The sequence below is a fragment of the Centruroides vittatus genome, unplaced genomic scaffold (genome assembly GCF_030686945.1).
Source record: "Centruroides vittatus isolate TY-2023 unplaced genomic scaffold, ASM3068694v2 contig_912, whole genome shotgun sequence".
Lineage (NCBI taxonomy): Eukaryota > Metazoa > Arthropoda > Arachnida > Scorpiones > Buthidae > Centruroides > Centruroides vittatus.
This window is the reverse complement of record NW_027122601.1, coordinates 1,202,716-1,216,593: the sequence shown is the minus strand read 5'-3', so window position 1 is coordinate 1,216,593 and position 13,878 is coordinate 1,202,716. Positions and strand designations below refer to the sequence as shown.

Genomic DNA, 13,878 nt, shown 5'->3' with positions numbered 1-13,878 from the left:
TGCAATTTCTGTACCACTCTGGTCTGTAATGTCTTTGTATAAGGAGTTCAAATGTTGATTGAACTGAACTATGGTATGCCTGGAGCCTGTGATGCATTGTTGGTCTCTCTTAGAAATAGACTGGGTATTGGAAATACTGTGTGAGGCAAGTTGGTTGGGTAGGCACGGGCCAAACTATGTACCATGTTTCTTCTGTAGCCATGTTCAATGAGTTTTTAACATGCAAGAACAACTCATACAGTCTTACCCTTAAGCTGGATCAAATTAGTAACTGTAACGCTCATTTCTTAGATGTCAACATAAGGGCATGTCCTTATGTTGACATCTAAGCCCTACCTTAGCCCTAGACCCTAGCCCTACCCATTTACACCTTGTCCTTATTGAGATGTCTCAATAAGGGCAAGGTGTAAACGAGCGCTTATTACAAACTGGGCCACATACCACTATTCATCACTGCAACTCGTTGGACCCCTTTGCTTATAAAATCGTCACATTCTGTGCCCTAATCAGACGAACCTTCACTCATCACACCAAGCATGACACTCTGCTGGAGCTACAACGTATAGAAGATATAAGGGTTAAACACTGCTACAGAAGAAACATGGTATGTAGTTTAGCCCACACCTATGCTTGTGTGAACTTGACACTGACTGTGAAGATACTGCAGAACATTTTCTTTTTGAATGCACTAAATACCAGGACTTAAGAGACACTTTCCAGGGAACTTGCCTGTACAAAGGACTAAACTGACCGCCCGGGAAACACCAGCTTTTTAACAACAAAAAAATCTTTAGGGCCTTGACACAATTCATAACTGAGACCAAGGCACTCATACCTACTCTGAACTCTCCTGAGCAATAGGACTCCTGGCATCTGCCATTTGTTGTGGAATTCTGCTGGTTTTTTTTTTTCTTGATTATCTTAAGCAATGCAAACACCCGTGGGGTCCCATGGGGCCCCACAGTTGCTCTTATTCTTCACACTTTCCTATCTTCCTTATTCCCTCTTCCACCTAACTTCTCTTTTCTAATTTCTTCTTTCCATTTCTTTAGGGCAAAAGTCTGACATAAAGGTCAGACAGCTCTCTACCTCCTTTAAGTATAAGTATAAGCCCACACCTATGCCAACCAAATTGCCACACACAGCATTTCCAATACCCAGTCTACTTCTAACAGAGATCAACAATACATCACAGGCTCCAGGCATACCATAGTTCAGTTCAATCAACATTTGAACTCCTTATACAAGGACATTGCAGACCAGAGTGGTACAGAAATTGTGTACAAGAGATCCAGTACAATTTGCAAGCTGCTACACAATGCAAAAGATAAAGTGGATCAAAGCAGAACCCCATGAGTGTACTCTATTCCTCTTAGGGATGATAGATTCCAAAAGAGACTTAGTATATATTGGCTCAATCATATGTTTGATATGCAAAATGGTACATGAACGTTAATATGACCTTGCAAACAATCAGGGCTGTGGAGTCAGTAGATTTTACATGACTCCGACCTTTTCTTATGATTCAACTTTGACTCTGACCAGGGGCGGACTTGTTAACAAAGTAAGCCCGAAAATTCTGACGTCATCACGAATATTAGCATCAATATAGTTCTAATAAAGATAGAACATAGAAACTTGTTTATTTCAAAGCTAAAATATTCCTCTAAGCAATGAGTGAATACAATAATTTTTACTTTTCTGTTGTTATATATAACAGAGGAAAAGTGTAGCGATTGTTCAAAAAATAATCCCACTCCAAATTTTTGCATTTTTGGACTCGGGGCACCTCAAAATGTCAAGATATGCAAAAGATTCATTTTTTTTCTGTATGTACGAATGTGTGATACTGTATGGGAGGCATGATTTTGAATCGGAGTTGGATGGTCTCATCCAACTCCGATTCACAGGAGTTAGTAAGCTTGAAAATGGTTGAACTAAATCGGTTTGTACACATTCTAACATCCGTTTGCACTTCTCTATGTTTCGAAGCTTCCTGAGTCTAAAAGAGTAAAAATCTGAGAAAGTCATTTTTGACTGATTGTCATTCTTTTCCTTTGTTACAGGCCTATACTGTATAAGAGCTGGGAAAGTAATAATGATGACGATTCTGATTATTTTTAAAAAATACAAAATAAAACGATTTAAGAAAATTAATTAAACATTAAAATTTGACACATCTATTGAATATATAAGTTTACATTTATTGACTTGTTTGATGATGGCATTAGTATTTGGTAAGCATATATAAATAAAAATAGTAAATACATTCTTATACAAACAAATTAGTTTAATACAAATGTTGTACATAATATATGAGTATATTGGGTAATATATAAGTACATAGATACATTAAACTAAGTCAAGAATGAGAAATATAACATTTAGACTGATAAAAAAGAGGTTGCTTATTTTGCCATGTTGATTAATTTATTATTTTTAATCTCTGTTATAAACTGAATTACTCCTTACAAAAAAAATCACTTCTATTAAGTCAGCATTCACTGAAGCTTTTAAATCATATTTAATAATTTTAAGAGCGGAAAATAAACACTCTACTGAAACTTGGTTGGTGGTAATGCTGTGACAATCAATGTTGTATTTTGGATAATGTCTGGATGGTGCAGTATTGCCGTTTTAACATCCAAACTTGAAGAGTGGTCAATGTGAATTATTATTTCCAGTGAACAGTAAATATCATCATCAGATTTTGTAAGATTTCCTTTTCTGTCTGTACTCATATTAGAACTCAAGCTTAATTCTAAGGGTAGAGACGAGTTTTATAAAAAAAGAACTAGCAGATGAGCCAGATGTTGCTCACGCAAAAAGTAACAATAACAAAGATTAAGATATTTAGATTATAGCCAATTTTACCCGTTTTCACTGGGTGCAAGAATTAGGTCTTCTCTTCTGAGACTAATTAGAGAATTTTTAGATGGATCTAAAAGTATGTTTGATTTTTCACAAAAATGCAAAATACTGCATCTAAAATAGTACGGTAGAAATAGAGTTCTTCAGTGTAATCCTTAACCCTCTCCCTCTTCCCCCATGCAAGAGGAATTTTGAAAAATCCCTTTTTAGTGTACATTCTTATCCTAACTGTGAACCAAATTTCAACTCTTAACCGTTTGAACTCTGAGCTTATCATTATTATTATTACAGTATTATTATTATTAACCCATCTTGATTATATTATAAGATTGTAAATGCTAATAACGAGTAAAATATTCATTAAGTCTGACCACACTGGAGATTTGACACGACCCCTTCTATGTCTCTACCCTGTCGACCTTTAATAAAGAACCAAAATTTAATAGCATTAATGCCCTTCATACACATGCTACTATGCCAAATTTTGTTTCTTAAACTTTACTCATACTGAGATATTGTTTAATAGTTCAGAACAGAATAAAGAAATTAAACAAATTAGATGCCAACATACGCACGTGGACGTGCGAATTTTTCCCTTTATTTGACATTTTTGGGTTTATAGGATCTTCAAACGTGTAGATTTGCAAAAAACTTGAGTGTCAAATGTGACATGATTCAAATACTTTTTTGTTTTTTATATACATAACAAGTTGGGGAAGTAAAAAGGAGTCGGAGTTGGTGGGATTTTTGACAACTCTGACTAAAATACCAAAACTCCACAACTCTGACTCCACAGCCCTGCAAACAACAGGCATATCACTGCCTTGTCCATGTACAATGCCTTCTTATTGGCATGTAACTGTAGTGATAATGTGTCCTTACTGATTTCCTTGAAGGCTCTTGGGTTTTGGGAATGATATAAATGGCTTCAATTTATAACCAGCGACATTTCCACTCAACAAAAGGGTAGCATGATCTTTAAATGCTTTAAAACCAGGCATGCATTTAGCTTCTTTTTGAATGTGTGTCCGTTCTGGCATTTTTTCCCAGTATAATGCGGTTTCATCCACATTGAAAATTTGTTCCTGCATATAATTTTCTTCGAGCATCACTTCAAAATTGTCCTTGAAGATTTTGGCAGCTTGTGAATCTGCACTTGCTGCCTTTCTACAAATCTTCACATTATGGAAGTTTTCACAATTTTAAAATCTTTCAAACCAGCCAGAGTTTGCATTGAATAGTAGTAGTCATAGTAGTCACCCTCCTTCTTTTTTAAATCTTTGAAAAGACTGTGCTTTAGTTTGGATGGTCATGAGACTTAGTGGAACATTCTTTTGTAATAAATCTTCCATTCAAGTCTTTAAACATTTTTCCGTTTCATGTATGGGACCATTTTGTTTTTTTGTGATGATGGTTGATTTTACTGCTGCTGATCTCTTTACTGCTTCATGAATTTGTTCTTTGTCCTTTATTATAGTTGAAATGGTTGAATGCAACAATTTATGTTCACATGACAAGTTTAACACTGTTTTGCTGCACTCATGCTGTTATTTTCATCTTTAAATCTATTCTCTTTCTTTTTCTTTCATTGGTCTTACCAGCCATTTTGGGACTAAAATATCACAAATCAAAGTAAAAATAAAGTAGAATTTTCAATTTACACTGTGAGTAAACTACTTACAAAACAATTAGCCACCTTACACAAGCACATGTGAAGGGTAACTAACTGCACAACAAAACTAAAGACACAATTGATTGCAGAAGTGAGTTATATATGTATATGATATAGATTTGTTAAAAATTATAAGAAATTGATACATTTTTTTAATGAAATTTTTTCGTCGTAAGTGCGAATGGTCATAAGTTGAGGTGGTCATAACTCAAGAAGTTACTGAATTGAAATTTGTCAGAATTGCTTTCAATAAAAATGTACTTAATGTTACTGTTTCTGTTGATTCTCAGGTTTGAATTTAAAAAAAAAAAATGATTCAGTTTTCCTTTCCATATTTCAATCATTCAAATCTACATACACTATTCAAAAAGAAACTTTACAGTCATTAGTAACTTCGACTAGCTTCTTAAACTTTAGCTTTGAATTTCCTTCTTTCTTTTTCTAATGAAGAAAATTCTCCAATAATCTCACAGTTCCAACTCAAAAGAGCCTTCGTGCTATAAAACCCATTGCTGAGGTGAAAGTCAATTTGGAACAGTTATTTTTTACTTAGAAGTTATTGCCCAATATGCATAATTTTATTTATTTATATAATATAAAATGGCTCTGGCCTACTAGGTTTTTAAAAATTGTACCAGTAAATAGTATTGGGTTGTTGACTTGCAGTACTATTATAAACATATAAACTTAGGTTGTATGGCAAAAAATTAAGAAATGTTGCTATAGAGAAACATCAAAAAAAATCCATATATACATGTTTTCAAATGTCATTTATTTTGTTTGACAATTATTATATTCAAAAAACAGCCAAGTATTGAATTAAAAAACAATTTTTTAAATGTCTTTTAACTTCCACAACACCTTATCTCTCTGAGAATTATTTATTAACTTTAACATTTTTAACCTGTTCTACAGGCCATCTTCAGGTTTTTAAAAACATGAAACATTGATAACTGTTCTTTTTTTTTTTTTTTTGGTGTTAAAGAACAGTTATCAATGTTTCATGTTTTTAAAAACCTGAAGATGGCCTGTAGAACAGGTTAAAAATGTTAAAGTTGATAAATAAATCTCAGTGAGATAAAGTGTTGTTGTAGAAGTTCAGAAGCATCTAGCTGGGTATTAATTAGGATTAAATCTAAAAGTTATTTACTTATGTAACCAATTTTAATATGGTAGACCTCACTTTTAATTTTCTAATTTTATTTAATTCCGTAAGTATTTGTTGATTCATGAATGGCTAATCTTCTTTTGTTCAAATGCTATCCTTTATTGTAAAATATATTATATTGTAACTAATTATTATTTATTTTTTTTTGCTATTTTTCTGTTTTGTTGACACTTGGAAAAGGCCCAAACTTGACATAGAGTCTTTGATGAAATTTGATTTGATTAAGTCCATTCATTTTCTAATTTCATGTTAAATAAAAATTATTTTTCTATGAAATTAGAACTTAGGAGTTTTAGTAAATTTTTTTTTTTTTGTTTTTTGAAAAAAAAAATTTATTTCTAGATAATTTTTAAATATATTTAAATTGTTTAAAAATTTTGCATTTTTAGAAATAAGATGGAGCAATTTTAAAAATTAAGTTAAAAGTATTTTTATAGCAATAAGGAACTATTGTTTTTAATAAAAATTGATTTTAAAAAAAATCAGTTTTCTTATATAAGATTATTTATCTTTTTAGTTTTAGTTTTTAGTTAGTTTTAGTTTCACATTTTTGGCTTTACTAATCATTTTTGTAATATATATTAAAAAATTATAGATTCTAAAGATTTGATTTTGTATGGAAGTAACTTTATAATTAATACTTAAAATTAACAGTTTCTGTTGTTTACTTCAAAATTGATTTGAAACAAATAGAAAAATAAATTTTTATGTAAACATTTTCAATCATTTATTCTTTTTGTTACTCTTACATGAAATTTTGTTAAAAATCATTTTTGTCAAATGAATTTTTTTATTGTAGTCATTAAAGTTTTATCTGGAAGTAAATTTGACAGTGACATCATTTTGAAGTATGATATCACAAATTAAGGTCATGTAGACATATGATTCAGACCTGAAAGATTACACAAAAGATAGCATTTTAAAAGTAATTAATGAATTATTTTATGATAACCCTATTATAATGTATGAAATATGAAAAAAAGTCTAAATCTATTCAAGAATTTTATCAAGCAATTAGCTTTTCAAAAATTTATCAAAATAAGATTAATGGTGATAAATTTATATTAAATTATTTATTTAATATGGTTTTATTTTATATGACAAAATAGTTTATATATAATTTCATTAGTTTTAACTCTAAATATGCTTAATATTACATAAAATTTAATATAAATAGAAGTTTTTTCTTCTAAGAAAAGTATATTATTTGTTTTTTGAGTGTTTATCAGTGATTTTGTAATTATATAGTCGTAAGTTATTAGATTTTACTAGCATGATTTTATATAGAAATTTGTTTATATAAAATATACAGGGGATGCCAAAAAATATATACACACATTTTTAAGAGATGTTATCTATGTGTTACTTTTAAAGTTGAATTATGGCAGCAATATGTAGTATGATGTCCCTCAAAAGATTACTTCACTTCCACTGAGATGCGAGAGCTTACTTCAATGAGAATTTGCCAGGACAATGCAAAGGATGAAAGGGTGCAGTTGAGTTTCCCCATGTACTCATGACTTAATATCTCTTGACTTCTACCTATGGTAGACTTAAAGGATTTGATGTACTGTAGAAAACTGACTCTACTGGTTTTACTTTTGGGAAGAAATTGAAACAGCATGCACATGGTCAATGTTGCTCAAGCAGTAGTTTGCTATAATCAGAAGTGTTTAGATGCTGATGTATCACTTTGTGTACTTCTACTAATTGCAGAAATCAAATGTGTTTTGTATTCATTTTTTTGTTATTGGTATCTATATGTATTGAGTATTACAATTTTAATAGCTTTTTCCTTTCTTAAAATGTGTGTACATTTTTTTGACACCCTCTGTATATAAAATTTATATATAATATTTTTAAATTTTTATATAATTAAATGGATGTAGTATGGTATTATATAAATGAGGAGATGATTAAAGTATAATAATAGTTAATTATTTTCCATGAGGTGAGTTCTGTACATTTATTAATTTTATTTCTACTCATGTTGTACCTAAGCCTGAATCTTCATAACCAAATATCTAATTTTAATTTTGAAATAAAACATTCCAAAATTAAATTTCTCATCTAGTATTCAAAAAATGGTGCTTGAAACCTGAGGAGGCCCCTGAAAGAGGAGGCTGTAAACATTTGTGGTGATGATAAACTTTTTCTGTACTGGAAGTGTGCAAAACACACAGTTTTAGTAAATTGCATTATTTTTTTAGATGAATTCCATTTCAGTATACACTTGATCAGTGGGCAAATCAAGGTCTTGCAATGTTGATGAGGCATGCATTATGCAGTGCCATACTGGTCCTGTGCTAGATGTTATGATATGGAGTGCCATTGGAATTTATGCTTGCTTGCATCTTATATGCATTATTGGTACTTTGACCAGCAGCATTATATTAATGAAGTATTGGAGCCTATGGGTAAACTTACCTTCACGGCTTCTCTTATACTGTATACCTGGATGACAGTGCACAATGTCTAATAAGTCCTGAATAGCCAACATGTTCCATTTCTTCCTTGGCCTACAAATTTGTCAGATTTGTACCTGGTAGAAAGTCTGATCTTACAATAGGTAGCAAACCAGACATCAACAGCTGCTACATGTACAGACAAGCTTTGGGGAATATCAGTCTATACACTTTTGATACATTGCCAGATTGAATAACAGTGGTTATTGCCACTATCTTGTGTAGCTACACAGTATCTTACAAAATATTAAGTATCTTGTGTAGTCCAGGTGTATCCACCTGGGCTACACAAGATACTTAATATTTCATACTTTAAAAGTCTAATGAACTTGTATTTCTTATCATTTCATTCTTGTAACCTAAGCTACATATTCTATACATTTGAATTTGATATCTGTAACCCTTGGTGTTGCATTTTTTTTATGCACAGCAGTGTATTTAGGATGGTTATATATGGCTGTAAGATATTATTATTATTATTATTATTTAGCAATAAATGTGATGCTTGATTTGTTGTGATGAATTGTTTTATTTATAGTTTTGTCATAATAAACAGAAAATAACACTTAACATAAATATCTGTGTGTATTTATAAGTTGATTAGCCTGTGTATGTAATATTCTGTCAGTATGTAAGTTTTTAAGTATATTGTTTAATTATGTCTATACATATCATCTGTTTTTGCTAAGAGTTCATGTCTTGATATAATGGAATATGTTGTTTTGAATGTAATGTATGCCATCTGTGATTGTGATGATTATTTTTCTTTTTATGACTTAATCTTGTAAGGCATTCTTAAATTTTTTCATTCTTTCATTTTTTTTTCTAAGAAGTAACCCTGACCAGTACAGCATTTTACATTACTATGTGAAACTTGCTTGCTGACTAATGTTTGCATATACAGTATAATTCTGACTTATCACCACTTTATTTCCTGAGAATGAAAAGTAATATATAGCAGAGAGCCTACAAAATTAATTATTTGATTTTTAATTTTGAATATTACATTGATTCTTCTATGTTTTAACTATTTTTTTAAATTATATATTGTAGATTTTTAAAAATTAAATTATTGTATTTATGTATACTTTCAGTAAAAATATATCATTTCACAATTAGTTTTGCATTGAAAAAAGTTAAAATTAATATTGAAATGTATGTTGAATATAAAATAAATATGTAAAGCTAATTAACTTTTTAAAATAATCCTTTATTATTTTTAGAATTACATTTATTAACTTGTATGTATAACCGATCCCATTGTTTAATTTTATCTTTTATGTATTTATTTAATATTATATTAAAATAATGTTTATCTTCAAAACAAAAAAAAAATTTTTTTAAAGTTTATGTAATGAATCTAAAATATCAAGCTACTTTTGGTGATGATAAACTTTTTAAATATCTATTATAATTTCTAATGTATAGTCACAAAATTATAAATGAAATTATGTTCAGAATTTCATAATAATAATAATAATTTTTATTAATAAGAGGGAATTGAAAATAATTTGCTCCAGAATAAGTTGTGTGTAGTCAATCCCTAGTCTAAATTATCACATTTTCAGACCATAATATGGCTGATTAATTTCTTGAATTTAATATGTTTTAATATTAAAACATTAAATTTAAGAAATTTACTAAGGTTGGGAATGAGACCAATGAATGTGGATGTGGATGAAAACACTTGTTTATTAAACAGTTACTCTGGAAAAAGTGAGGAAGGTGTGATTTTTCAGTGGCATACATACTGTTCATTTACATATTATCGGTGTTTGAGAATTTAACATAAGCAAAACTTTCGTTTTCTGTAGTTAGTTATGCCTTGATTTTGGTCTGGCCTAACACTAGGCGCTGGTATGTGTATATACTATATATCAGACATGGGCAAATGCAGCTCTTGCTGAAAGTGTTAATTTCTGTTTTTTATTATTATTTTTACAATTTTATTTTTATTATTTTGTGAAAATATGTTTATTAAAAAAATTCAATATTTGTTTTATATTATATTTATATTATATAATAAAATCGCGCACCTTACCATACTATCTGCCACGACAGTACAGAACTGTGGCTCCCATGCATTTTGCAAAACCTATATTTTGGCTCCCACTGAACTCTTGCTTGCCCACCCCTGCTATATATATATATGCCAGGAAAAACTCAAACCATAATAATAATTTTAGATAAACAATTTTAGATTAATGTAATGTTTAATCTTGTTTTTGTTTCCTATTTTATAAACTTAGAATTAGTTTCAATATCAATCAAAATATATTGTAGTAAGAAGAAGAAAAATGAAATGTTATTAAAACTGTGTATAAAATGAAGAAAAATTGGATAGTCTTTTATTTTGATGTCTGTATATGCTATTACAGGTTTTTGCATAAAAATAATCTACAAATTTAATAGAAACTAATGTGCAGAAATTTTACTTTGGTTCTAACTTGCACCAGTGCAAGTTAGAACCTCATATTTGCAAAGTGGCATTGTGAACATTGCACTAACTAATAGGAAGTTTAGAAAGTTCTGTCCATTCCTTTTTATTTCCATTAGCAGAGTTTATATATATATATAAACTCTGCTAATGGAAATAAAAAAGGCATATATATATATGCCTTCCATTTATTCTATTAATTTACAATAACCTGCTAATGGAAATTAAAAAAGAAATGGAAAGTTTGAAACAGTACTTTTCTAAACTGCATACTGGTAGGTACAATATTTTCAATGAATCTGAAATACATTTCAGATAGAACTTTCTAAACTGTGTCAAAAAATAACTTTTAAACTAAATAATGTTATCAAAAAATGTTTTTAATATTGTTAGATATGAAAATTTTTACAGGAAAGACTATAAAAATGAACTAGAAAGAAATATAGTAGTAGCCAGAGAAATTGAATCACTTAATGATATACAATGGGTGATCGGTTAACAAACAAATCGGATAACGAACACTTTCACAAAAGATTTTTATGTTCAGACAACAAACACATGTTCAGATAACAAACACCTTGCAGAACAAACACAAGAACAAATCGGTATCCATTATTTTACGCAACGTAAAATAATGGATACCGATTGGTCTTCCCTGGTCTTCAGGCAACAATTCGAAACTTCATACAGGCCAATTGCGTGTTCATGCTCAACATGCTCAATTTTTGTTGTTTGTTGGGTGGCAATTTGAAAAAAATTGTAGACCCATAAATTCCCCACTGTCATTCGTCTGTTTTTCCTTAATCTCAAGAACAGCGTTAGATAGATGAAATGCAAGACCAAATAAGGAAACCTTAGGGGCAGGAGGCCCCAATTGACTAATGTGACTTCTGGTGCAAACCGGAAGTTCATATATAATATGAACTTCCGGTTTGCACCAGAAGTCACATTATTTCAATTCAAAACTTTCCCCTGAAAGCAGTTAATAGATGATTGTCATGTCTCTATTGTTAAAGGAAAAAGTATGATGTACAGGGGCAAGATATTACTAATTTGAGGTGGCAAGCGCATATTTTAAATGAAATAAATTAAAAATATGATTAAAAATTGTAGCCCAGCATTGTGATGATCTCACAATAAATAATTGCTCATTAGTATTGTGTTCTTTGTTGTGATGAGATATAATAATCCTAGAAATACTTTTTACAGCTTGCTATCTGCAGTGCACAACTTGTGTGTCTCCTAAACAGTCCTTTATTTATACCTTCAACTTGACAGCTAAGAGGGTGCTACCGAGTTTAAACATGTGCAATCACTTTGTAACTTTGATCATTTGCATACCATATTCTGACTTGCATATCCTGTAAGTTTCAAGCTAATATCATCATTCCTTCATGGTGTTGCAATTTTCACAAATGGTTGTGTATTATGAAAAAAGTGTATATGAATCATAATCACTTTTACAATTGAATTTGTAGGGTTTATTGTAATCTAAAATTTTAATTTTAATTCATTATTTTTATATGAAATAGTACAAATGAATAGAATCTTCAATACTTTAATAATAATGAAAAACATAACTAAATGATTGCCTTAAATAATTGGGCTATAACTCCGCTAATTTAAAGATTAATACTAAGTAATTTGCTACTAGAGGTAGACATAAGTGCCATCGCTTAACTAAATTAATAATTATAATTTTAATAATTTATTAAATAATTTAGAATTATCTGGAAGAAAAGAACTGACCCAGGGTGGGGCTTGAACCCACAACCTCTGCTTGCCAGTTGTGCCACCTGGACCCCAAGCAAGCATTCACTTCCAGATGTATTTAAATTTAGATAAATAACTTTATGTGGTTAATCACGGCACCAGCTGGGGACGACTCCTATGTCATGGCCTAAGTACAACTCCAGATAATTCTAAATTATTTAATTAATTATTAAAATTATAATTATTAATTTAGTTAAGAGATGGCACCTAACATCTACCTCTAGCAGCAAATTACTTAGTATTAATCTTTAAATTAGCCAAGTTATAGCCCAATTATTTAAGGTGATTATTTGATTATGTTTCTTTATACATATTGGGCTTTGTGATGTTTATTTACTTTTTCATTATTAAGTATACCAAACTCTTATTTTTATTATGAAATTTTAAATGAAGATTTTACATAATTTTCAAAACTTTTTAAAATCTTGTATTTATTTTATTATTTTCTTTTTATCTAGATATTCAAAACTTTGATAAAAGTGTATTTGTATAATTATTATCGTATGAACTTCGTATAAAAAGAAATTTATCAGTCAGTAAATAAATAATACATTTTGAAGACAAAAGTAAAAACAGAGTTAGCAGATTGCACAGGAATTTTAATTTTTAATGAAAATTATTTAAAGTAAGTATATTTGTAATTAACTATTTGATTTTTATCAATTTTTGTTTTTTAGGTTTTATTAACTTACACATCATCATTTTTGACAGTTATGATATTTTTGATTACTGTTCAATGATACTGAAAATATTCCATTTCTTTTACTATGATAATTTTTAGATCATGATTATTTGAAGATTATAGTATAAAAATAATTTTTAAATTTTATGTAGTAGAACTTGGCTAAGTTTTTCCTACGATCATATAAAAAAAACTTCTTCAGTAGGAAACTTCTTAAACAGAAATGCAAATAATACTTGTATATAGCTTTCCTTTCAATAATCCATATTTATTTAACAATATCCTAAAATGTACAGTGAATTAGGGTCATACAGTATTTATTTATTTTAAATGTTTGTCTTATGTAGTCCACTTCATCAGTTTTGTTATGTAGAAAAAATATATTTTATGATTCCCTCAAACAAAACCACAGATCTACAAATACTGTACTAAAACTCACTGAAAACTTAACAGTATTATTCATGAATTGATAATGCTTGTTAGAATTTACTGTTTGATGCAAGCATGGTTGTCAGATAATTATGTAAAATGTTTAAAATCCAGATTCAAAGTAGCTCAAAGTTTATACATAATAAAATTGTGTATAGTGGTGCCTTGTACTTCAGACTTGATTCATTCTAGGAGGTTGTTTGAACTCTGAATCATTCAAAGTCTGAAGCAATTTTTCCCACAAGAAATAATGGAAAGTGAATTAATTCATTCCTAAACAATACTCAATTCGATAAACTTAAAACTGCAAATACACATAATTTAATGTAAAAATAACACAATTAAATGCCCTAATAATAAATTAAAATATAAAACAATAAA

General features: G+C 29.5%; 1 protein-coding gene across 1 annotated transcript in view; it reads left to right on the top strand.

Moving 5' to 3' along the window:
- LOC136984297 (SH3 domain-containing kinase-binding protein 1-like) overlaps nt 1–13,878 on the top strand; it is a 45,633-nt gene that overhangs the window by 13,093 nt on the left and 18,662 nt on the right. The window contains exon 2 of the mRNA XM_067281228.1: nt 12,845–13,011. The gene's annotated coding sequence lies outside the window, so the exon portion shown is untranslated. The remainder of the gene's footprint in view (nt 1–12,844; nt 13,012–13,878) is intronic.